The sequence below is a fragment of the Amblyomma americanum genome, chromosome 10 (assembly GCF_052857255.1).
Source record: "Amblyomma americanum isolate KBUSLIRL-KWMA chromosome 10, ASM5285725v1, whole genome shotgun sequence".
Lineage (NCBI taxonomy): Eukaryota > Metazoa > Arthropoda > Arachnida > Ixodida > Ixodidae > Amblyomma > Amblyomma americanum.
The window spans coordinates 72,160,654-72,187,945 of NC_135506.1; the positions used below are offsets into that span (position 1 = coordinate 72,160,654).

The 27,292-nt window shown below is 48.0% G+C and overlaps 1 protein-coding gene and 1 pseudogene across 1 annotated transcript in view; both read left to right on the forward strand.

Annotated features, from left to right (window-relative positions):
• Window positions 1–435: 435 nt before the first annotated feature.
• LOC144108407 (prolyl 4-hydroxylase subunit alpha-1 pseudogene) lies at window positions 436–3,284 on the forward strand (annotated as a pseudogene).
• Window positions 3,285–23,585: 20,301 nt separating this feature from the next.
• LOC144108408 (endothelin-converting enzyme 1-like) overlaps window positions 23,586–27,292 on the forward strand; it is a 48,958-nt gene continuing 45,251 nt past the window's right edge. The window contains exon 1 of the mRNA XM_077641650.1: window positions 23,586–23,618. The gene's annotated coding sequence lies outside the window, so the exon portion shown is untranslated. The remainder of the gene's footprint in view (window positions 23,619–27,292) is intronic.

Genomic DNA, 27,292 nt, shown 5'->3' on the forward strand with positions numbered 1-27,292 from the left:
TTCCTAAAGAACCACCTGCTGGTGCTGATTACTCCCACAAAGACTGTGAAGTCTAAGGCCTGGCGTGAGGTCGTCGGCTACCCTCCCTAGACGTCGGTCATGTGTCCCTACAAAGACGTGGCGCGAGGTGCCGTTCGTTCCGGCTTCGTTAGTGACTCCAGCTTCTGCTAGCTGTGTCAGTCATGTCGGGAAGGAGATACGGAGCCCGCCAGCTCCCTGATATGCTGGCTGTCGAGGGACAAACGTAGCGCCGCGTCGCTGGCACCTTTCGCCGTGGAGGTGCTGTCTGCTGCGGAGCCTCGGGTGTGGCTCATCCACAACTTCATGAGCGCCACGGAATGCGCTGCTCTTCCGCGGCTGCCCGAGACACTCGCGCCAGCTGAAGTGTTGAACACCGAAAGAAGAACCGTGGTTCGAGATGTGTGCACAGCGGAGATGACCTGGCTAAAAGAGAATGCCAGCACTAGCGTCCTCTATCGTCGCACGGAGGTGTTGACGGGCCTCTCATTAGAGTCTGCCGAGGAATTGCAGGTGCTGAATTATGCCATAGGCGGACACTATGGTGCACATATCGACCCATTAGACGCGTGGGTCACGGAGCCTTACGGGGAGCGGCTGGCGACGCTGCTGGTGTACCTGAGTGACGTGGCTGAGGGCGGTGCCGCCGCATTTACCAAGGCTGGAGTGTCAGTCACTCCTCGCCTCGGCTCGGCGCTGTTCTGGTTCAACCTGAAGGAGAATTGCACAGGGTTTTGGAAGCCAGACCCAAACACCATGCACGGTTCGGGCCCTGTGCTTTGTGGATCCAAGTGGATCGCCACCCTGTGGATTCATGAGCGGGAGCAGCATGCTGACTTCAACATGTTTCCTAGAACCCGCGTCTTTTCTTTGAGACACCACTTGCACTCGTTTCGCAGTTTCCATTTTATTCCGGCATTCGCGTGCGGAAATGCTATTCTTTGTGATCTTTTTTTTTACTCATTTCTCCATTTTAACTCACGAAACGACCTGATCGTACTCATATTTCAGTATATTATTAACATATATCCTTCATTGATTGATTCACGAGCACTTTTTCTTCGACTTTCTTGATATTAGAAGGACACAAGAAAGTTTAATTTATATTGCGCTTAAAATTTGTTCGCTTCAGTGCCTTGCTTTGAGAGGCCAGGGTGGATCAATTATTGCGCTCACCGTGCACACTTCTCACCACCAGCGCATCTCCTATGCGTCGAGGGCTAATAAACTCGGTGTGCGAAGAGGGACTATTCTCTCGGCCCATTGGATAGAGCAAGCAGGAGGGGTCTACTATTCCAATATTAGGATGCAGTTTTTTTTTGGGTATATTTTCACGCCTTAGGTTTCTCGCAGAAGATAGTAACCTTTTTTACATGGGCGATTTTCATTTATTTCATTTCATTTATTTACCCTCAGGGCCGTTAGGCGTTACAGAGGGGAGTGGGAATAACATAAGTACAAAAAACAAAAACAGCAGCTAAAAAATTTGAATATAGTTACAGCACACACTGATTGAAGATTAGTAACAGCACTAGCAAAAGGCAGCATTACACAAAACAAACCACAAAAGAAAACAGCAGCAAATAAAATAAAACATAGATATAGACATAGACTTATATAAAATTAGTAACAGCGTTTCGAAAGGCAACAGTATCGGTAATTACAACAATATCGTGGGGAAGGTGATTCCAGCTGACACAAGTTCTGGGTATGAATGAATCGTGAAAACATCTCGTGCGACAAGGAGGGATCCAAACTTTGTGGCGGTGATCCATGCGTGCTGAAATATATGATGGTCTTTTTAACAACCTCTCTTTAAGATAAGCATTATGATAAATTTTGTGAAAAGTACATAATGAAGCTATTGACCTGCGATGGGAAAGAAGCGGTAGGGAAAGGTTAGCTTTCATGGCAGTTACACTACTAGTACGATGATAGTTGGAAAGTTTGAAACGACAACCGCGGTTTTGAACGGATTCTAAGTCAGAAATGAGGAATTCGACCCCAGGGTTCCACACCGATGAAGCATACTCCAATTTAGAGCGGACCAAAGTTTTGTAAAGTAGTAGTTTTAATGAACTCGGTGCACATGAAAAATTTCTGCGAAGGTATCCAAGGATGCGATTAGCGTTATTTATAATGTAGTCAACATGAGGTTTCCAAGACAGGTTAGAAGAGACATGAACACCCAAATATTTATAAGACGACACAGTTTCAAGAGTGATGCCATTAATGCAGTAGGTAGAGTGTGTAGTAGACAGACGAGAAATGGGCAAATGCTTTCATTTAGTAATGTTTAGCTTCATATTCCACCTGGTTACACCAATCCAGTACCTTGATAATATCTGACTGAAGAACAGATGCATCATTATCGTCAATAATTTCGCGGTAAATAACACAGTCATCGGCAAAAAGACAAACGGAAGACGATATAGTAGTGGGTAAGTCGTTTATATAAATGAGAAAGAGGAGGGGCCCAAGAACGGACCCCTGAGGCACACTAGAGCCAACAGGCGAGGAATCTGGATTGACGTTATTTGCTGTTACGAACTGACTTCGGTTTGAAAGAAAGCAATACAACCATGAAAGTAATGTGGAATCGATGTTAAGGCTGTTTAGTTTAAGAAAAAGAAGCTCATGTGAAACCTTGTAAAATGCTTTAGAAAAATTCATAAATATAGAATCAGCACAGGACCCGCGATCTAGAATGCAATGCAAGTCATTTGTGAAGCATATGAGTTGCGTTTCGCATGAAAATGATTTACGGAAGCCGTGTTGGGCATTACTGAAAAAGCAATTGGATTCTAAAAAGGTAGCAAGATGAGAGTAAATGACATGTTGCATGATTTTACATGGAATGCTGGTGAGCGACACAGGGCGAAAGTTATCAGGGCAATGTTTATCGCCAGACTTGTGCAGCGGAATCACCCTCCCAACCTTCCTTGTCATTGGGAATACAGCCTGTTTCCAGAGACTGGTCAAACAGTTTGGTAAGGATCATTGAACTGTACATCGTGGTTGCTTCAGAAAAGGTAACGTCCTCACGCTCATTCTTGAATTCAAGGTTTTTACCAGCTTGAAATCCTTTAAAAATTACTTTAAGATATATCGTGTTATTTTAAGTAACCAATTGCAAGTGCTAAGTGACCGGCCGTCAAGAGCATGGTTACAGATTCGTTGTTGCTTCTCGTCGTAGCTTTGATCTTGCGATCTATTCCGTCTGGGACAACCTGTATCACTAAGCGTGTGCGCGCATGTCTAGATGATTGTTTTGGCTAATGTGGTTTGACGCTCGAAAGCTCTTCATGCTATGTGGGCAGCCGTAGTGGAAAGCTCCAGAAAATTTAGACCACCTCGGGTTCTTTAGCGATCACTGATATCGCACAGTGAACGGGCCTCTATCATTTTGCCTCCATCGAAATGCGACCGCCGCTGCCGGAATCGAAATGGTGTCTCAAGTCAGCAATTTAGCACCACAACCACCAAGCAGTCATGGCGACGTGTATGTACACGGTCGGTCAAAAGTTCACAGGCCACACGATCTGTTTTGAGAGTATAGTCGGGCAGTTTCCGCTTGCCCGAAGCTCTAACTATCTATAGAGGGTAGGATAAGTATCTTAATACCATCTGATAACCTTGATAGCTTTATCGGCATCTTAAGTGCTATAACATACCGATGAAAAGCAGACCCTGTGGCCTGGAAACTTTTTACCAACAATGCAGGTCGATATTCACGTGCAGTCCAGCCGACTTATAAGTTCAAGAGGTGGCAAAATGCTCTCATGTTTACTTTTCCTCCCTCACTATTGAATCCATGGGCCTCCCTCACCATCAACCCCACTTTGAAAAGTTGTCCCGCCCTCTCTCACCATCACTTCGAAAAATTTGCTGGCTCTCCCTCATCCTTACCCTCACATCATTGGCCCTCCCTCAGCCCCACTAACAGTCGTTTGAAAACTAGCTATTCTTGTAGTCTGCAACTTCTGGCGATATTACTGAGTAATAAACATTACAGTAATAAACATAAACAGTAATAAGACAAGCCCTCAAGGAGCTACTGGACGACAGGCTAGATGATTATATTGTTGAATTGTTTGAGCTACTACGTGAGACAAAACCGAGACAGGTACGAGTTGAGCCTCAAAATAACAGTGTGCCTTTACTTCTGGTACGCAGTGCATGCATACATGTGCCCTGCCCTAATAACATATCATTGTTATATATATTCACTGCTAAAATTGTACAACGCATTATTTGTGTCTGTGAACGAAAACTTCTTTACGCCGAGAATATTTATAAAATAATGCAATAGCGTTTACCGCGACGCTTAGATTAAATGCTAAGCACAGAATAGACACGGAACAAGGAAAGTTTGTATGTCGCTTAATTATCATTTCCCGATGACACTGCGACAGCACTAGGTCATCTGAATTTCACTGCTTCTAATCTCCCGCCATTTCGTGCGCTTTGCTCTATGTTCGCCTGATGACTCTTCCAGCGCACTGAAGGAAGACGATGAAGATCGCTATTTCGAACTACAGCGTCGACACTGGCAATTTACCACGCGTGAACGCTGCTACGTGACGAAGATCGGAACATTGATTAGCAGTATTTTTATTCTAGATATTGCATTTAGGCATAATGAGAAAAGGAGAGAAAGCTAGAAGATGGATTTGTATACAAGCCTATCTTAAAAAGTGGCAAAAGTTCTCGATAAAGCGATTATCCAGAGTCCACTTGTGATAGTCGTCTTCAACGTCACATCGCAGGCCTACCATAATTAGGAAGCGTCGTCTCACGAAGGCTGTAGCCGGGCAAGTCCAGAGCAGGTGTTTTGAGTCACACAGTTTAGGCGCAGCACCGCAATGGGGACAATTGTCAGTCAGTTCTAAGCGTCTGTGACGCCATCGATGACGCACAGAGGGAGTCAGAGCCGCTCCTGACCGAATCCGGCGCAGATACCTCCTCCTCCTGAGTGAAACTACGGGAGAGAGGGTACGAACAAGGAGGTTTTATAGTGCGTGTTCGCTGACGCAAAGCTTGCTTCTCGGAAATATGGGACAGGAACGGATCTCTGGGAAGAACGGAAGGTGGCTGGATATCGGATGTGTCAAGGTGTCATTGTATCCAGATGAACATTATGCGGATCGTGAGCATGGCCGCGAATCCAGTGTATATATACGCACAGGACAGGTGTATTTTTCGAAGAGTTGGTGAATAGATTGTGTAATTTGGAATGTGCGCCGGACAGCCTTAAGCTGCTCAAGGGCGTCCAGGGAGTCAGTGTAAATGTGAACAATATCGAAAGTGCGTACGAGTGGAAGGGAAGGAACTGCACTGCGTATCGCATGAAGCACCACCGCAAGAGGCTTCAATTATCCCCTCTATATGTAGCGAGGGAGTTAAGATGAGGATAGGAGGGGCTGTAAGCTGTAGTAACTCCCTGTCGTGCTGTGTGTGATGCATCGGTGTATTTTATGCACCCTGGAGGTAGACGCGTTGCTGATATTGGCGGCGAAGCAGATGAGCGATTGCCTGTGAGCGGACAGTATGACCATGGTTGGAGAGTCTGTAAAAGAGGAAGCTGAAGCGACAGCTTGCGTGCTCTGTTTGCCTCACGCTGGTCGATGATTCCACTTAATGTATTAAGTTGAGCGTACACAAAATGGGTATGGGTGTAATAAGAGGGCGATAAGTTATGGAGCACATAGCCTCCCGATTGATTGCTTCAAGGGAGTCCCACTGTCGACGGGAGAGGCGATAGAATTGGGCCTGGTGCACTATTCGTGGCTGGAGAACGGAGCGCACAAGGTGACGGGCAATGAAGTAGATGACCTAAAACACCAACGGTTTCTACTTAGCAGGCCATACAGGCAGAATGTTAGGATTTCTCCCAACTGATTCTCCATCTGAAGGAAGTATATGAACCGACAGACTTTCAATCGGGGTGGCATTCCCTCTTGGTAATGTTCTCAGCCTTACCTCGCGTCTAGTGCTCTGTTGCTTTGTCTTTTTGCGATTAGTTTCATGGCATTTCCTAAAAGCTTCTTAAGCAGTTTAGTTAAGGTAAAGAGAATGTATTTCCAATGTAATACATACAATGCTTACAAAAGCTGTGCCGACGGCGTAGTGGTCTGAAGCAGTGGCCCGCAGAACTTATTTTAACGCCGCCGCGGGTTCGGATCCCCCTTTCCCAGCTATGAATTTTTTGTTCACTAGTCTCTTCCCCCAGAGCGATGCCGACTTTCTGCTTCAGTGAGGCTCCTATGCGGTCGATCAAAATTAAAAAAAAAATATTCTGACAACTTGAAGATCAAACGGTTCACTAAAACACAGCATTTTGGCTGAATAGTGCATGGTAATCATTAACTCCTTTAGTCTGGACTGAATGATTGCCATGGATTTGTGAATGCAGAGAATTAAGAAAATCTACAGCAGTAAAAGTCTAAATTGATGCATTAGCACGCAAACTTACTTCACATGTTATATCAGCTGATGTAAGCCAGTTCAGGTCAAGAAAAAGCATAGAAAGTGCACCATGCAAGTACACCATGCAAAACCAGGACTAATGGTGCTAGAGCACAATAATTCGTGGTTAACCCCAAGCTAAACCACCCGCAATTTTTTGCTTGCGGGTCTACGCATTACCCAGACGCACAGTGTAAATCCTTGCCATGCGTGCAAGAAATTTGACCCATAAAATCAGGCGCGCGATTACGTGCTCACACGTCTTACCGACAGAAATAATCCAAGAGACGTCCCTGTTATTTGGAGAGCTGTTCAGCTTTTCCTTTTGTAGCACCTCGTACAAGGCGGAGCGAGGTTCAGACCTAGGCTGTTAAGATGCGGCTTTATTTCCGTAATAAAACAACAATGGTTGGTTGTGTACACTTCATTGCGTCACTGCTTTCCTATACCGCCATTCTAGCGAAAATTGAAAGATACGACCGTACTGAACTCCTTAAAGTACGAACGAAAAAATTCGACACTAGTGCCGCCATCAGGCTTTGATTTGGGAGTGCAATTTCGCACAAGCATTTTTCGAGCTGCAGCCAGTTCTTCGAACCCTCACTGTGCTAAAATAGGATTCGTTCCGGGAAGCAACGCTTAGACTTTGGGAGTTAGACAGCCTTAAAGGTATAATTTTCACATGTTTTACTATGCACTCCGATGCTCTGACAGACTGGGGGCTGATAATGAAAAATGCTGACTGCGGTACCGCGTTTCCCGTTGGACCGGCAACCACCCGCACGGGCCGACATGTACCACTTTGATAGAACACTATAAAGTGTGTTTCACCGAGAATTTTACACAATTTTTAAAAATACGCTTTTGAGATATAGGAGCTCTTTGTTTCGGCATAGCATAGTGAGTGGTGTAGTAAATCGCGACGACGCAGAAGGCGTGTGGCTCCCTGTCTTTCGTGTTCACCTCGTGTACCTACAGACTGCACAAACTACGTTTTCAACAGGGAACCTTATCTCTAACAACTGGTGCTTTTGAATAGGAATCCATAACGGGCTGCACAGACAAAAAATATTAGCTGGGACTACGGCTCGGGCCACGACCCTCGCCCTCAGACAGAAAATTCTGCCCTCCATCACCTTCCCCTCATCATGTCTTCCCTCCCTCGCCGTCACCTCACCATGTCTCTCCTCCCTCATCCTCGTCCTCACGATTTTTCTTGCGGCCATCCTCCCTCACCCTCACCTCACTGAGTGAAATCCTCATGAGGTGAGGGTGAGGACGCCCTCATGAGGGCTCGTCCTCGTGATGATGCTCATCTCTGCTTATAACAGCCGAAGTTACAACGGACATTCGCTTATTACGAACAAGTGCAGTGCTACCATCCCAACGTGCATTAGAGAAATGGTCCAGTGTCTGAGATACAACGAACAGTCGTGACCTCCGATCAGTTATAGCGAGCGAAGCGCTGTAAGCGTGTTTCTGGGGCCGAAAAACTCAGTTTACGCCAGCGTGGATACGAAAGAGCGTCTCTCAGTCCAATGCTTCTTGAAGAACATGCCTGAAGCGTCAGGGGATTTTCTGCCCGCCGTAGAGCGCGCTTCCGCCGATTGGTGGTGCTGTCAGATGACCCTCTAGCAGACGACGCGCAGGCAGCACAGAATTTTCTTGTGACTGCCGTTGCAGGAAAAAGTATGCCTTCTGGTGCGCTGTTTCTTATATTATTAGTGTGATGTGTTTAGTGTCACCGTTTGACAAGTGACGCGTCGATGACTGCAGTTGCTGGAAGGCGTAGCGAGCGAAAATGCGTTGCTGTCGCGTTCCGTTTTGCATGTCCAGTCAACGAAACAAGAAGTCCGGTGTTTCGTTCCATGAAATACGTGCCGACTTTGAACTGCGGGAAAGACGGCTCAAGGTAATTAGAGGAAAGAAACTGGCAGCCGAGCAAAACATCAAATTATTCTGCAGTTTGCAGCTTGCATTTCGATCCAGCCAAGGAATACTACTGTAGACAGTTTGGCTGCCCACCAAGACAGGGGTTGACTCTTTTAGCCGACGTCAGCGCTCTGAAGAGTATTACAAGGCCTCAAGAAGTTCGTCAATATCATGCTCGAAGACCGAATGCATCTTCAAAGGCAACACATATGCTTGCCCTACAGATGTGAATAAAATTGCGAGTTTGTCTGTCTTGAACTGTGAGAACACGGATAGCGGTCACAGGGAAGCACTGCTGCATAATATATGCAAAAAGTTCATCAAACCGTTCTTAACAAACCATGCACTTGACATAACAGACAAGAACGCAGTTGCAAAGATGTACAAGAAACCGCTTTCCCGAAAATTTTTGAAACGGCAGTAAGAAACGATTTCCGCCGCCTTAATCACACGGAAGCATGCCATTTTTTGTTGTAAATGCGCACGTGTCTGTGCCTTCAAGTGATTTTTTTTTAATATTCACAGGACGCTCGTCGTGTCTGATACTCCCATTGTTCCAGTTGTCATTTCATAAACGCACGTGCTGGTCATTTGGAGAAATCCGGTCAGTCAGGCATGCTGTGTTACTCCCAAAGTCACTGTGCGGGTGTGCACCACCCAGGAACCTAGTGAGCTGTGTTTCTTGCATAAAAAATAGAGAAGAGGGGCATGGGTTTATCTGAAATTTGTCAACGTTATTCAAGGAGGTACCATTCGGCGAAAGCTCGTCGGAAAAATGAGCAGAAACAGCGCAGGCTGGACCTCCCAAGATCTGCTTCAACCGACCGAAACATCTCTCGCAATGCTCCGCGGCAAGATTGTAACAGACGCGCGCTTCGCAAAGTTCTAAGAACATTAGATATGAGGGATGTGCCCCCGCGCTCCAACGACTAGCTCCCCAGGCAGGTTACCGCGACGTCTCCGGCTTCCATCCATTGAGCGCCATGCATTCCTCCTTTGCCACGGGTCACCACGACACTTTTGAGCTCAGATAATTCCGGACATCCTCCTTTCATTCGATCTCATAGATTTTTCCCCTTTTTGCTTCTCTGATCGAATTAGTTGATTTCTTGCCACATCAAGCACTTGCTGCAATATGGATGTTTCGAACATGTTCTTTTTGTTGTAAACCGTCCAGAATTTACTGGTTCTGCAGCAGGCAAAAGGTCCTAACGGCATGATAGAACAGCGTGCAAAGCACGCTTTCAGATTTCGAAATCGGAACTGATGATCCTCTTTCAGTATTGCGTGGAAGTCAGCTCAGACTTCTTAAGCATTTTCTGCACTGTTAGACCTTCAAAAACATTTTTTTTATTAACAAAATAAAATTTCTTGCTCAAAGTCCGAAAAAAGGATGAAACAGCACATGATGGGGTGCCGTGCATCATGGTCTCCCAGCCATTGACACCGAAATTCAGGGTTATCTTTTAGCGCCGCCCAGCCGCCAGTCTGCGCAATGTGGAGGCAATCTCGGGGCCCATTAAAATCGAGGAGACGCTTCAGGCATGTTCTTCAGGAGGCATTACTCAGTCATACCGCACAATGAGCGTTGCGACCCGGAAAAGGCACGACAAGATGACACTGAGCTTGGCATTAACCGCGGGGCAACCGCGCGCCGAGGGCCTAGCTGGTAAATCAGAGCACACGTGCTGGCTGAACAAAGCGGCTGGCGGATGTAAAATCGCGGTGTGCGCGAGACGGGATCTACGTCGAGAGCGAAACCGCTATGCATGGTCGGTGATGAGCAACGAATATTAGCGGCATGGTACACATTGTTGGCCAAGCGCTGCTCCTTCTTGCAGACAGCGTCGAGGCAAGGGACTGCACTCACAGCGAGCGAGTACTCCAGGCTACCTTCATCGCGGCATCATTATTTTGTTCAAAGATCGGCGACGAAACGGCGTTAATCTGGACGCTTCAGGCAGCACTGATAGATGGTACAAGTCCACAAGAAGAGCAGAGGGTGACGCGCGAGGCAACGCACTGGGCACTGCTGGATTCCGTCATGCCTCTGAGACGACTTCGACCTCAACCAGTTACCGTCAGCCCTTCAGCCGCGATTAGCCGTATAAATTATACCGCGCCCTTATATGCGCTCATATTCCTCGGCGATGAGCATGGCCACGTAGGAGATTCTAGAAGGCGTCGTAATAGGACCATCTGAAGGAACAAACACGCATAAAAAAATTTATTATGCTACACGTTTATCTGCCTTTCTATTTTCTGGCTGTAATATGGGCAGTGCACTTACTACGTACTTCACCTAGACTGAGTTAAATACGCGGAACCGTGAGGTCCGCTACAGGTGGACCAGACTACTGGATTTTGAAAACGTTCACTAATATTTCTGTATATTCGGACAGCAGTTGCTACAGAACCGGCTGTTGTTTCAGAGAATAGACAACAAATTCTCAAGAAATGCCTGTTTGCGCTACAAATACAAATTGCCGTTGATATGCACGCAGGCATATGAAGTTTTGATGTCGCTTCGAAAGACCTCTCTTGAAAAAATTCATTAGACACTCTGTAAACTGCCCATCAACTTTTGTTCGTAAAGTCTCTAAACTTTCTACAGACAAAATCTACAGACTAGACTATATGCAGTGCAAATCCTATAGACAGTCTATAGGCTATATATATATTTATGGCCATATGTTTTAGTGGACGTGAGAGTAGATTTGTTGAATGGTCAAGGTTACCAACCCTGGCAGCAGTCAGGTCAATAAAATACATAGCTTTGGCAATTATAGCTCGGGCAGTGTAGACAGCTGTCAGCTGGAGGTGCTGTGCGTTGGCGGTACGCAGAGACCGGCCGGAAAGAGGCCTCGTCACCTTAAGAACAGGGCGGCAGAGTGTTTGACTAATAGCAGATACGGCTGCACCAGTGTCTACGAAGGCAAGCGTCAAAACGCCTTCAACGATAATGTCAATTAGGTTCGTGGGGCAAAGAGGACTTAGACCGCTGTCAGGCGCACAAGTGCACTTACGAGGAGAAGGCTTCGACACCCCGATTGACACTTCAAGCTACACGGTGCTAAGGGAAGGCAAAGCGCACTCGTAGTAAAAATAAAATTAAAAGAAAAACGGCGACAGGAAATGAGAGGAATTTTGGAAGAGGTCGACGAAAATGTAAAAATTTAAAAATTGACTTTTTGACGGTATAGCGCAAACAAAACAAGCTCAAACAATTTCTATCAATGAAAAAAAAACAGAAATAGAAGAAAGCTAAGACCAGCCAAGACTATCAAAGATTTTGATAGCAAGATGGCGGCGAGCAGCGGAGTTTCATCAGGGCGCGTTCCTATGTTGTGTTGTATCGCTTTTGGCTATAGCGACTATATATTTAAAAACACAGTGTTATAAAAATAATAAAATAAACTTGCGAGTAGTTTTTATGCACAGTACATATCGTGCCTTCAGGGTCGCTAGGCTCTCAAAGTGTGCTCCTTCAACGCACTCCAAGCGGAGTGCACTCTTCCGCGAGTGCCATTCCACTTGCGACGTTTAGAGTTCACAAAGTGCGCTGTAGCGAGTGACACTCTCCGTAAGCGCAGTTAACTTGCCCGCTTGACAGGGTAGTAGATGTTCGGACGAGTACGCAGTTCATGCCTCGGGGACTGCGGTGGTTAGTTTCCCGGCTCGTCAGAACGATGTCGGCGGCGCATTGGCGAAATGGAGCCGCGGCGATGGGTCGGTTTTATTTGTGTTCACCCGCCCGGTAAGGAAACAATCATAGTTGAGATCATAGGGATAAAACGGAACAATTTTATTTTTTTTCGTCAGCTGCTATTGTCCGCCACATGATTTTTTTTTTCCTGCACGACAAGACTCAGAAAGACTCGGTGATCAGTGGTCGTAACTGAATGGCGGCGTATAAAGCAGCCCCATGGATCCACAAAGACAACTGCATTAACTTCACGTCTGTTTGCTTGCGAAAGCGCTCCATAACCGAACATACCTTTGTTTCGTTTGTTCTCCTTCTCTACCTTTTAATAGCTTCTTTGTCACTAAGCGTTGCCTCTTCCTTATAAAAACGAAGAAATCTATTGATACAGGTAAACATTAGCTTGCCCCACTCTCATTTAGTGTCCCACAGTTGGAACATGGCGTAGCAGAGTGCTTCGGATTAATTTCCCCCAACTGGCCTTCTTAACATACTGCTCTCCGAAGTAATACATTAAAAATATCTCGGACTCTTGATCACCAATGACCTCTCTTGGACCAAGCACATGGACTATGTAATAGCTGACTCTAATCGCAAGTTGTCTTTTCTACTCCTTCTGTCCGACTACTCGCATACAAAACTAACTCTGCCGATAATAGACTATGCATAGTTTAATTGGGGCCATTTCACTAAAACTTGCTCTAAGAAGCTAGAAATGGTGCAAAAAAACAGATTGCTTAATTTATAAAAGTCTTGGAGGCATAAGCGATTGATGCTTGTCCTTTTGTGCCTTCTCACCTTCATGATTGGCTCTTCGATAACGTCAGGCCGTGTTGTCTACAGGCGGCGTCCCTGAAGAAGCTCTGCCGGAGACCCACCATCCTAGATGGGGCTTGCCCTGTATGCCAGTACACCAAGCCAGAAGTCCTCGTTAGCCTCAGAAGTTATCTTTAAATTCGCGTGACAATTTGCACTCCTTTTTCGGCTAGACAATTCGACCTTGGAAACTGCGGACTCGACGTGGCGTGACGGAAGTCGCACGCTTTCGTGAACTGTGCGAATTCGCGGTTAAAAAACTAAGGCCCATAATCCGTGCATACTTCGACAGGGCATTTGGTAATGCTCCCTCTTTATGGGTGCATTTATCCTTCTCGGGTCCATACAAACCCGTGGTTTGCCATCTTTATTCGGAATAATAATCGGGGGCCTTACCCAATTCGTTGGCTCGCTGACTTTTTCAATGACGTGCTCTCGCTCCACATGTGTCAGCTCGTCCCGAAGTGGTTGTTGCAGTGTCAGCGGAACCCCTCGCGCCGATTGTACAGTTGGGACAGCACGTGCAGATTTCGGTACATTGAGAAGGGAATTAGGTTGACTTGAGATCCTGTGTCTACCTTCATCGACACCTCTTTTTTGCCGATCGTAGCTTTGATAAGTCAATCGCGGTCTGTGCCGACGGCGCTGATCAAGACGTCTAGAACGTCGAAGTTGTCCTCGTTTTGTATTTTCGCGACTCGAATCCATGATCTGCTACATAAGGCGAACTGGTTTGGTTCGTTGCAAATACAACAAACTTTGCCGAACGCTGGACACCGTCGACGTGCATGTGACCTTCCACACCGGGAACACACGAATTCTTGCTGAGGTAGGCGTACTGTTGCTCGGCTTGAAGTGACAACCTCGACTTGGGCGTCATTTCCTTTTGAACACAACACGCTTTGCCTTGCACGTTGTAATTGCTTTTCCGAAAGGTAACTTCTCCCTCAGCAGCTTTTCTCTCAGGTTTGTTGAGTTCGTGCTAAGCACTATCTGGTCTCGAACCATGTCTTCTGTGAGAATGCCAAAGTTACAGTACTGAACTTGCTTTTTAAAATCCTGCAATAAACTCTCGAAGGGCTCTGCTTTTGACTGTACTCCGGTACGGAACACGTACCTTTCATGCACCTCATTCTGTTCCTCGACGCAGTATGCTTCATCCTTGGCGACGACGGTGCGGAAGTCCTCCCTTTTCTCTCCTGCGGAAAATACAAAGTTTTTGAAAACTTCGCTGGCGTCCTCGCCTGCCACGCTCAGGTACAACGCTGTCTTTGCAGCCTCTGTTCGTGGTTTTTAAGTGTGTTCTGTTTCTTTCAAGAAAAGTTCAGATCGCTGCTTGAGAAGCTTCCAATACCTTCCATCATCTCCGGTTATGCGTAGCGATTCCGCTGAATTCACGCTGTCCGTGGCCTATTCGTAGGACTCACTGCGGTGCGATGCTTCAAGGCGAGTCCCACTTCTGACACCATATATCAGTCATGGTGACTGACAGACTGATCGACGCCAGTTCGCGTCGAAGGAACGAATGCCAGTAGTCGTTTATTGCATCGTATATAAAGCCGCGTTGGGCGAGAGAGTAGTGTTATCAGGAAAGGGAACGTCGAAAGTTGTGTGCTCGGAAGCAAAGCTAAATCCGCGCACAAGCAGATATGTTCCAAAAGGTTTCACTTATATGAAGGACAGCGCAGTGACCTATGGAAAGGAAAATGATAGGCTTAACGTTAAGATACAGGAAGAGGGCAGAGTGGGTCAGGGAACTAACACGATTCAATGACTTCCTAGTATAAGTCAAGCAGAAGAAATGGGCACGGGCAGGGCATGAAATATGAAGGCAAGATAACCATTGTCGTCAAGGGTAACAGACCGCAGGACAATACGGGGCAAGTGTAGTAGGGAGCGTCACACGCTCAGCCGGATGCATGAGATTAGGAAGTATCAGGGATAATGTGGCCAAGTGCATGAGTCAAAGTTAATTGGAGGGATATGGGAAGCGATGCCTTTGTCATACAGTAGACCAAGTTAGCCTGATGAAGATTACATTTCCAACATTCTACGGGGCCTGAACCGATGCTCGTAACTTGTGCTGTACGCTCTATCATTGTCGAAACAAGATAAAAAGGTTTGACAGCCCTCTTTTTATCTGACGCTAAGCCTGCTTCTTCAGGCTTGAGAGTGGCCGGCACAGCTCCCAGCCAGTGTTAACACGTAGAATAACTCGCCATAGAGTAACCCCTCAGACTGTACAAGAAGTAACCGAGGCCAAGCCACTTCCCAAGGAGACATCTCACACTAAGGCGCACCGACTTCTCGGCTCGCCTAATGTGTCTTTTCCGAGCTGGAAGTGATATTTGAAGAGTTTTAGCGGCCAGTAGAGCGTGTGCTTCGTGACATCTTTTGGTGAACGCAGAAAGTATCTGTTTAAGTGGGTGCCTGTAAAGCCATCAGAGGCAGTGCCAGAACGATTTATAACATCGCCTTTTAAACCATTCTCTACTGATTGCCGAGATCGCGTTTTAACCCACAGCGTTAAAGCTCCCAAGTCATAGAAAAGCCGGCGTCGGCGTCGTTGGCTGTGAGCGAAAAAAGCACGAAAATCCCCAGAAAGCAACCTCCGTGGAAGAGGGGCCAGTTAGGTCACATAACCTTGTGACATTATAACAACCTGCCTACTCTGGCAGGAGGCAGTTAATTTAACGATTGGTTGCCAAAGGTGGCTCGGGAAGCGCAAGCTGCGTTTTACAATCCCCGCCGGTGGCAGCATCTGCACCCAACGCAGGGCACTGGGCACGGCGTAACCGCTGCAACACTGAGCCAGTAGTGGTTTGAATACTTCCAGTACTCTATGTATACAAAGCAGAGAATGACTAATTCTACATATAACGCATCAATGTCCTTACTAGAGAGCTTAGGGGTCCCCTCCGGTTTTTTTAATCACATCCAGAGGTATCTTTAAAGGGCCTTTGTTGATTATTGTTGGTTGGGTGCAACTACTTTTATCTGGGATGACACTGAGCGATGCCCCCGGCTTTTGAACGAAATGATTGGCGCTTAAGTTATTTACTAAGTAACCTTATAATCAAGGTAATAAATACAACACCAAAGTTCCAATTGTCCTCTAGCTGAGCTTCTAACGCACAGGACAGAGAAAAAACATTTTTATGGGGTATAAGATCCTGAACACAGATCAGCGCGAGCTGGTCGTCCAGATGGTCTGACTCAAGCACGGAAACTCATGGGCGATCTGGTACAAACCATATTTTATGCACCATCTAATCTCTTTGTGGTCCCCTGCATGGCGTCCTGCAAGCGTTACGCACATGAGGCGCTTCGCTAGCCCACAGTACAGGTGTAGCGTTCCCGCAGTGAACAAAAAGGCCCTCTTGGAAGCCTATGGCTGTCACCACAGAGCCCGCATGAACATCGAGCGCAAGTGCTCCTGCTGGAACTGACGACCGTACAGGGCTTCGTGCTCTGTCAACTGTAGCTGCAGTAAACACTGGTAGCAATGCAGGAACAAGTGATAGAGTTGGGTTATGACACTCGAAGTTCCGTTTTGCGCAAGCACAGCTGGATACTTTCATCAGCTTCTTTCTATGTGACACAAGGTTAGAGATAGGAACTTGTGTGTGGCTGAGGACTTAGTTGATCGAGTTAAGTCCTCTTATTGTACGGCAAATCTGATCTGCAGCAGACCCGCAAGGTCTGCGCTTTTCTTCCTGACCTGTCTTTCAAAATCAGTCTATAATAATGATTTCTCTCGGCTTCGCCTATTCAGGCCGTGAGCAGTCGCGCAGCGGTCACGCCCACCTTCGCTGACTCTCTTCAATACGTCAGTTGCTGGATTATGAGCATTCAGCTTTTTCGGCCCTTGTCAAAGCAGGAAATTTTTGCGTACTTTCAATTCGTGGTGCTGATCTGTGCATTTGTATGGTTGACCGGAGGGTGGAGATTTTTTTGTCTAAGATTTGTGTGCTATAGTATTATTTCCTTACAGCCTGCGCATTATGGTGGTGCCTAATCAAAGGTAATAGCGAAATTCGCTGACAAGAAGAAAGCGAGTGACATCCGAGAATCCCGCATTCCAATATTAATTAGCATTGTAAAGACGCTTATCAAAAAATAAATATGGACAGCCAAAATCTTTCTTAACACAGCGCAGCTCCGTATCCAATCGTTCGTGAGCGCCAAACCTGAACTTCGTCAGCTTCGTCTTCTTCGGCTTTCTGTCCTTCGACGGCACTGGCCGCAGGGGCATCAAACCCCAATTGTCTCTCTTACAATACCCCGGGGAGAAAAGGCGCCATCCTGACGGTCTAAGGGCACGACATGATAGCGGGGCCGCAGTAGGGTTTCAGGCGGTCGAAGTGGACAATTTCACGGCCGTGGCGGCGATGATCAGGCGAAGTCGTGAATGGCTCGACGAGATAATTAACTGCAGATGTCTGCTGAACTACAAGATAGGGGCTGTGGTATTTGCTCAGAAGTTTTTTCGACTGGCCTTGGCTGGAGGAGGGCACCAAAGCCAAGCTAAGCATTCAGGAAGGTAAGCCGGCGGCATACAGGTACATGTGGCGCGGGCAATTTCTCACGGTGCTGGTAGAGCGAAGTAGAGGAACGGGCGAGTTGACGGCATCCTTCAGCATGCGCAGCGACTTGAGAGACGGTTGTAAATCTGGAGAAACCGGGGCAGTAAGGAGTATGGTGTCCATAACCGAAGACAGCTCCCGGCCGTAGAGAAGAAAATATGGGGAAAATCCAGTAGTTGCTCGCGTTGCAGAACTGTAAGATAAGTAACGAATGGTAGAATGCGATCCCAGTTGGAGTGATCGGATGAAATGTACTTTGCCATCATGTCTCCGAGGGTAGGGTTAAAGCGCTCGGTCATTCCGTTCGTCCGGGGATGGTAAGATGAAGTTGTACGGTGGACGATGTGACACTCCCGAAGAAGGGCCTCCAGGACAGCGGACAAGTAGACGCGACCTCGGTCGCTGAGCATTTCCTGAGGCGCACCGTGGCGAAGAATGATGTTTTGAAGTATGAATCCGGCGACGCCGGAGGCCGTTGCAGCTGGTAACGGGGAAGTTTCCGCATAACGCGTGAGATGATCTAAGGCGACAATGATCCAACGGTGCCCAGCAGAAGTGCTCGGAAGGGGGCCGTAAAGGTCGATTCCAACACGCTCAAAAGGGCGGGCCGAACAAGATAAAGGTTGCAGAGGAGCCGGTAGGTGCTGTTGTGGATCCTTGCGCCGCTGACATTCGAAGCAAGAGCGGACGTACTGACGGACAAAATGGTACATGCCTCGCCAATAATATCGAAGACGTAGGTGGGTAAAATCTTTCAGCTGACCGGAATGAGCGCATTGCAGGTAATGATAACTGGCGCAAATAGCAGAGAGGAGATGCCGTGGAATCACGAGCAGCCATTTGCGACCATCTCGTAGGTATTTGCGACGGTACAGCAGCTGGTCACGCACGACGAAGTGATGAGCTTGATGACGGAATGCTCTAGAAGGGGGGCGTGCTGAGTGGTTGGCTAAGATATCCAGAATAGAAGCTCTCCAAGGATCTTTGCGCTGCTCAGAAGCCATATCAATGGTATTAAAAGAAGACGACAGGCTAGAAATTGAGGCTTGGACGAGTTCACAGGACACAGGGGAGCGTGAGAGGGCGGTCAGCATCGGAGTGTTTACGTCCGTAGCGGTAAATGACATCAAAGTCGTAATCTTTTAAACGAAGATTAAAGGGCATGGTGATCGGTTATGACAGCAAACTGGTGCCCACATATAAGGGCGAAATTTTGTGATCGCACGGCTTGCATAAGCAACGATGTACTCATTGAAGTCAGGTTTCGGCTGATCAAGAACGGCCCCCAGACCGATGCCGCTGGTGTCCGTGTGGAGTTCTGTAGGGCCGGAAGAGTAGATATGGCAAAAAATTGAAGGGGAGCTGAGATGGCGCAGCGTTGCAAAATCGTTGTCGCATGCAGTGTAACAGGCGCACCGCAGCGGTGGCCAAGTGGTTGAGCATCCGTCTCGCATGCGGGAGGTGCGGGGCTCGATCAACAGTGCCGCCGGGTACCAACCGGTGATACAATGGGTACAAGCTTTCCCCTGGTCTGGTGCTCGGCTTATTTAGGGTGAAATGCTTGGGAAATGGGTCTTCGACCCCACCTTGAGAATTTGAAAAATACCTTGTGTCATGGCGCTCTTTGGCCATACATTCCCTTGCGCCATAAAAATCCATTATCATCATCAGTGTAACAGGCCGGGAAGTCGTGGCCGCCGGCGGGGAGTTGCGTCAGTGGGGCAATAATGGGAGCAAAATTCTTGACGAAGCGACGAAAGTACGAGCAAAGTCGAATAAGGCTTCTAAGTTCTTTCAGGGAGGCGGGCTTCGGGAAATCAGCAACTGCTCGTAGCTTGGCAGGGTCCGAGGGGACACCATCATAGGACATGACGTGGCCTAAGACAGTCAGCTGTCGGGTGCCGAAGTGACACTTCTTCAAGTTAAGCTGCAGGCCAGCGCGGCTTAGACACTGAAGGACACTCTCAAGATAAGGAAGATGAGACAGAAAATCCTGGGAGAATACAACAACATCGTCCAAGTAGCAGAGGCATGTTTGCCACTTCAGCCCGCGTAGGATATTGTCCATCATGCGCTCGAAAGTTGCAGGCGCGTTGCAGGGACCGAAGGGCATCACATTAAATTCATACAGCCCATCAGGCGTGATGAAAGCGGTTTTCGGGCAGTCGGCTTCGGCCATCGGCACCTACCAGCAGCCAGAGCGGAAATCCAACGATGAAAAGTACTCCGCCTCTCGCAGGCAATCAAGGGCGTCATCTATACGAGGCAAGGGGTAGACGTCTTTCCGAGTAATTTTGTTTAGCCGGTGGTAGTCAACGCAGAATTTAATGGAACAGTTTTTTCTTCGCGAGTACAACGGAGAGAAGTAGCCCACGGGCTTTGAGTGGGCTGTATAACTCCACGGTATAGCATGTCGCTCACCTAATTATCAATGAAGCGGCGCTCAACGGAGACGCGGTAAGGGCGCTGGCGCAAAGGTCCAGTGTTCCAGTGTCGATTTGGTGGCGAACCGCTGTTGCATGACCCAAAGTGTCTTGGTGAGAATCGAAGCACGCGCGGAAGCACTGAAGCAAGGCGACAAGCTGGGCGCGTTGGTTGGGGTTGGTAGCTGCGGTTGTGAGGAGACCATCGCTCATCTCTGTGAGTGCCCTGCATTTGCGAGTGCAAGACATACACTGTGTTGTGCCCTGGACCGCCTCGATCCTCGCCCATTAACAGAGCGAAAGATCCTCGGTCCGTGGCCACAGCAGTCGACTGCCCTCAAGGCATACAAGGCACTCTTTGCCTATTTGACAGAGACTGGATTGAGTGACAAATTGTGACAGCGTTGTGCGTGTGTGTGTGTGTTATGCCTTTTTCCCCTTCTTTCTTCCTCCTTTTAGCGCCTAATCCCTCTTCCCCAGTGCAGGGTAGCCAACCGGAACCCCTTTCTGGTTAACACCCCTGTCTTTCCCTCCTCCTCTTTATCTATCTATCTATCTATCTGGGCGCGTTGGAGAGGTGGAAGAGCGGCATCGACGGAATGGGCAAGCCGCTCGGGTGCGGTGTGGTCGGCTGCGTCGATGGGAGGAGTGAGGGCGTTGATTTCTTGCGCGGGAGGGTCAACTAGAATAGAAGAAGCGTCGTCGAGATCGATGACGTCAACCGTGCCAAGCGATTCTCCCCGAAGTAAAGTGGTCGGGACAGGCAACGTGTTCGCAACGTACAGGGCGCTACAACCACGAGAAAGTGTGAGCACAGCATGCGGGACCATGACAGATTTGCGGTGCGCACAAAGGGGTGAGGGCGAAAAAAAGACAGTAGCGTTAAAAAGTGCCGCACAAGTAAGGGGAACAAGAACAAAAAAGAGAAAGCCGGCACGTCGGTGTCTCAGCGGCGAGAATATGCGCGGCGGTAGCAGGGGGGCGTCCACGAGAGCATCACACAGCGCGACTAATCAATTTGAGCACGTGCACAGTCGATGCTTACGTGATGCGCGGACAAAAATTCCCACCCGAGGATGATGATGCGAGAGGAGCGGGCAAGAACGAAGAACTCAGTGGTGTAGGAGAGGCCTTAGATGATGAGGCGAGCGGTGCACGCTGCGAGAGATCGAATGGGGTGAGCGCTGGCGGTTCGAAAGGTAATTTCAGAAAGCGGCGTCGTAAATTTTTTTTTAGTTTGCGGCACAAGTTGCCACTAATGATGGACTTGGCAGCACCAGAGTCAATAAGCGCATGAACAGGAACACCTTCAACCAGCACTTCAATAGCGTTCAAAGGAGCGGCAAAAGGGCTTGAGACTGTCGTTGACGGCGCAGTTCTTGCCTCCGGAACAGCGGAGCCTAGTACTCCGCTTGGAGGGATGGTGACCAGTGGAGCATAGGAGAGACCGAACGGCGGCGAGGGGACGGCGACGGGGGGGTTCGGTGGTAGGAGTCGGAGCGATACGTAAAGCGATGCTGGGGCAGAGGAGAAGAGGCAGGTGCGCAGGGCGCGGGAACGTCGTACGTCGGCGCTCGCCTATACGTAGTCGTGAGGACGGGATCCGCGCGTGCGGCACCGACGGGCCACATGACCAGCGAGACCGCACGCATAGCAAATAGGGCGGTTATCTTGCTTGCGGCGCGGATTAATAGGGCGTGGAGCGGTGCGAGGCAAAGGCTGGTGAGTGAGTGGCATTGTAGGGGCGAGCGGTGGCTGAGGGAAGACGGTGCCAGGTGGCGCATAGGCCGGAACAACCGGCAGAGGTCGTGGACGGACGACAGCTTCAGCATATGTCAGCGGTGCAGTGACCACAGGGGGTGGACTAGCGGGCGACAGGACCTCTGCAACCTGCTCCTGGATGACACGCTGAATGGAAGGCGACAGCGTTGTCGTTGGAGCGGTTGAGCAGGTAACCAACGATAACTGGCGGGCGACCTCCTCCCGCACAAACTGCTGGATGGGCTGGAGGAGCGACTGTTGGTCCAGAGCACCGTCCCCTGGGAGAGCCAAGCTGGAAAGTGTGGCCTCCTGAAAGCCAGCACGGCGGGTAGAAAGGTGCTGTTTGCGCAGCTCATCGAAACTTTGGCAGTAGCCGATGACACCGGAGACAAGCTGGGAACCCTTGGCAACGAGCATCTGGAAGGCATCATCGTCAATGCCTTTCATAATGTTTTTGATCTTATCGGGCTAGCTTATAGAAGGGTTGATACCTTTGCAGAGGTCGACGACATCTTCTATAGAACTGGTAAAGTTTTCACCGGGTTGCTGGGTCTGACTTCTCAGGCGTTACTCGGCGCGAAGCTTGCGCACTGCGGGACGGCCAAACACTTCTGTCAGGCTGGTTTTGAGAGCTGCCCAGCTGTAGATGTAAGCCTCATGGTTTCGGAACCGGAGATTGGATACGCCGCTCGAATAAATGATAACGTTGGTCAGCTTGATGCTGTCGTCCCACTTACTGCATGCGATTAAGCGTTCATAGGAGGTGAGCCAGTCTTCTACGTCGGGGTCGTCCGTGTCGCTGAAGATCGCAGGGTCGCGCTGACGCACGGGACCGGAACAGACGACGGCGGCGAGTACAGTTGGGCCAGGCTGGGCCGGGGTGTCAGCCATCGTAGTGCAGCCTGGTAACGGGCGTTGGACTGCAGGTCCATAGGTCCGTAAGCTCCGTAGCTCCATGGTGGGAGCAGGCGGCACCTTCACCAAGTGTAAAGACGCAAATTATACAAGAAAAGTAGACGGCCAAAATCTTTGTTAACAAAGAGCAGCTCCTTAGCCAAGCGTTCGTGAGCGCCAAAACTGAACTTCGTCAGCTTCGTCTTCTTCGCAAACAAAACTTCGTCAGCTTCGTCTTCGGCCTTTTCTCCTTCGGCGGCACTGGCTGCTGGGGCATCAAACCCCAACTGTCGGTCTTACAGCATTTATAAATAACTGCCTTAAGTTTCATGTTAAAGAGATGGCTAATCTTGCCTGAATGATAGTGTGGGCATTGCATCACCGCTGCTTTATTGTACACGGTCAATTTTGGTCACTTCTCCACTTCACTCGTTGAAAACCTTTTCCCATTGAATATAATACTCTATAATTAGGTCTATACGTAATACTAACAAGAAAAAAGCCAAATCGATTAAAAACTCGCACACTAACACGCCTTTCAGCAAATTTCGATCAAGTCACGAGCCACGAGGTTCGGTCTGACTGCCGGAAGAGAAAGTGAAAGACTGCAAAGCGCACGACGGCCCGCGAAGGGATCACAGTGCTGATAGCTGCTTGCAGGCCCGGCGTTGCTACAAGCGGTACAGTGTTTCAGACATCTCGACAGCTGGATCGACAGTAAGTTTGGGTTGTACAAGGCGCTTTAAAGTGCTGAGCTGTAGTTAGGGCTTCTTTTGAAATAGGCCTACTGCGTCGGTTTTTTGGGGGACGGGCCGTGTCTCTAATCTGGGCACGAGGGAAAAAAGCCTTGCGTGTTAAGCAGCAGTTTTTGGCTGAGGAGGCCGTGACCACATATGCTCAGAGCACATTGCACATCTTCATGCTCACTTTGTCGACCATGCCAGGTGACTGCTAGAACACAGAGAAAGTGGAGCCATGGAGGAATCGACAGCAGCTCTTTGGGTGTCGGATGGTGAGGTAAGAAGAAAAAATTCGTGGTGCTAGCTTCAAACTGTGCTTCAAGAAATCGGAGGCTTCTTGAATACAGGATGGCCTGTTATCAGTGCGATCGTAACGATGGGAAGACATTACGTGCCTAGTCGCATCATGTATTACTAAAGGGTAAGCGTATTGTTGTTCAGGGACCCCAGTACGGGGGGGGGGGCAAGTGGGGCGGTCGCCCCCTCCGCCTCCCCCGCATTTTATCCAGAGGGGGTAGCGTTCCCCCCCTCCCCACACACACTCCAAATGCTTGCACTCGGATAAAATTTCTGACAATTGAAACACTTAAGTTCTAGGAGTCTTTTATTGCAAAGTACAGCGGGGTTGAGCTACTTGGCTTATTTGTAAACCATTTCTTATGAGCAACCTAAAGCAGACATGTCGCAACAGAAGTCGACTGCCTGGCTCGTGTTCATGATCATAATTAGCAGAATTTAAACAGACTTTGCACAAATTTTTAAAATGTAATTAATTACTCCACGTGCGTACATCTATAAAGCTTCCCATTTTAATTAGTTTTATGTTGCCGTGAATCTCTGCAACATTTGTTCGTTCACGCTCAAAACCGCCAGGACGGGACTTTATCATTTTGTTCTGTAATGCTAGATGCGACCAGACTTATTTCCATCAATCATGGCCACGTGCAAATGCTTCCACATTTTTCCAGATTGTTGTAGTTGCTCTTGGGTAATTATGTCGAAGGTTCCTTGCCGGCTTTAAATTGAGCGCGGCCAAGAACTGCAGGCATTCATTTCGACGACAGCCGAGCACGCTTTTAGCTATCGACGCTGCCGCGGAGTCATTCAGTTATTGGTGGGCGCGAGTCCACCACGCAAAGAGATTCTTTTGGAAGTGTTTTCGTTGTCTTCCTGACCGCCGTCACCACAACATGAGAGTTTGCGTCAAAGGATAAACCTTTGAACATTGAAAAATAAGAAATAAAAATGAAATGAATTACGTAAATTAGCCATAAATAAACAAATAACAAAATAAGATCGAAGTCTTATGCCCCTCCAATCAGGAAAGAGTTCCGGAATCTCTGTTGTTAGTTGAAGTTCTGATCACTGAAATAAACAGCATCAGGGGAGTAAGTAGTACCTATAATTCGACTAATAGCGGCGCAGGATGGGTGAGCTAAGCTGAGAAGCTGCTGTAATTGCAGGTAGAACCGCGGCATTTGATTTTGCTCAGATTTGGTGCCCCAGAGACTTGTATAAGCAGACGTCAGTAGTAATCCAGCAATTTCGTAACAAGGACTTGGAGGTAGCCTATACAAACAGCAAAAAACACCCTAAGAAACTCGACAGCCAATATAAAGGTATTAATAGGAGAAGTGAGATGATACCAAAAAGTTTTGAAGTCAATGCGGTAACCCGCATTTTAGGAATGCGAAATCATTGACGCCTCCTCGTTTCTCTTTGCTCTTCTTTGCCTCTCTGCTTCACTCGTCGCCTCTCTTTGCTTCACTTGTCCCTTCTTCTCACATTTACTCAATTAAGCGCTGTTGTAAATTCATCAAAATTCCCAATTACCACAGTTAATTGTCTTAGTTAATCAAGTTCTATGAATTGCCAATTTTGACATCTAAATCTTTGCGTCACGCATCGTTTTAAAATTTGGCGCTATGCATTGGCTCCGCCTACACTTCCGGTTTTTCAAATTTAATTGGCGCCACACGTGGCCCTGGCTCCGGCCACTTTTTGGACATTATTGGCTCTACTTAATTAACCAATAAACTTATCGGCATACTTCATTTTTAGACACCAACCTCACATCATCCTCTTTCGATCACAACCATTCGTTTGGCGCTACCTCTTCTAAGTACCTTACAACTGCTGCGGGCACGTTTTACGGACATGTTTGCCGGACGCGACCTTGTCGACATAGCCCAGTAAATATTTCGCATTAAAAAAGGTTGCCACACAGGGTTCCCCAGCCTCGCAGCTTTCATTCACATCATGCTTACAAGAGCCAATCAGAGCAGCATCACCGCAGCGACTGTTGGCTCTATTCATAGGTTTGAGGGTTATTGGAGCCGGCGTAAGAACCACTGATTTCAATGTGACATTGCTCTGTTGACACTCTTATCTGTATCTTTCAAAACAGAAGCCTATTCAGTTGAACCTCGTTATAACCAAGTTCAAGGAGACCGACAATTACTTCGCTACAGCCCGCTTTGAGCGAGCTTCCGGGGGAAATCGTAATTCCTTCGCCATAACTATTATTTCGTTATAACGAGGTTTGACCGTAGCAGGATGGCAAAGTGACGAATACAAAGATTCTAACGATGACATTTAAAATGAAAATTGGTTTCTAGGCAAAGGAAATAGCGCAGTATCTGTCTCACATCTCGGCGGACACCGGAACCGCACCGTAAGGGAAGGTTTGAAGGGGGACTGAGAGAAGAAAGAGGTGCCATAGTGGAGGGCTCCAGAAAAATTTCGACTACCCGGGGATCTTTAACGTGCACTGATATCGCACAGCACACGGGCACATTTTCGTTTCGCCTCTATCAAAACGCGGCCGCCGCGGTCGAGCTCGAGCCCTGGTACTCCGGATCAGTAGCCGAGCGTCCTAACCGCTGTGCCACCGCGGCGGGTAATTCAAACGCAAAATGAGAGCAATGTGAATTAGCGAACAGATTTGGCTGACTAGTTCCGTATCGCAAAAACTGCCATGCAATACTCTTAATCTTTCATGTATAATACGGATTACGCAGAATTTATGGTTATGTAGCGATAGGTGCATTACGGTAGCATTTCGAGCCTTCAGCGTGGCGCCATCATCCTGTGGCTGGTCACGTGGCTCGTGCGGCGCCGTGGTTGGTCACGTGATGCGTAGCAGCTGCTGAGCGAGTTCCACTCGGCCCGCTGTAGCTATCACGACACTCCAGGTTTAACCAGAGCTAAACCACCACCAATATTTTAACTGATTATGGTTCAAGAGAACGAAAACAGCCGAGCGTTGAAGACAGTCGAGAAGATGAGACAAGGAAATTTTCTGAGAATGGGTTGACGAAGCTCCTGCAAGGCAGGGCTACTTAAGGCCGGTGGGAGAAGCGTCCGGCTTGATTTGGACGTAACCTGGCTGGCTGACATAGTGTTGATGAATAAGGTGTTGCATATAAGGCGCATATAACTTGAGCACTCTAATTTCCTTGTGAACAGTTTCTTTCGTCAAATGGTGACAACAACAATGTCGACCTTTGAGAGCTCTTGAGGTCAGCGTACTCCCGCTTTATTAGCAAGAGGTCAAGAAGTCGCCTTGAATCTGGTGGCAACGTAAAAGTAGGAATTTTCACTATAGGAAGGTGCAATGCTATCCAGAGCAACAAGACTATAGCTGCGCGCGATAGCCCTTCGTGGAGGCGGCAGGCAATTAAATACGTAACTGAACGAAAATTTATAAAAGCTTCCTTCAGCTTACGTTATTATAACTTGGTCAATCGCGACCGCTAGATATCTGCCGGAGAAATCTTCAATTTCCGTAAGATCCGTCTTCGCCACAATGTCGGAACAGGGTTGGTAATATGAGGCGTAGTTTTAGCATCCGTGGCGCCTCCAAGCTAGAAAAGAAGTACTAATTTGCGCATTGAATAATTTGACTACTTGGTTAAAAAATAGAAGTTAAAAAGAAATAAACAAATTTTA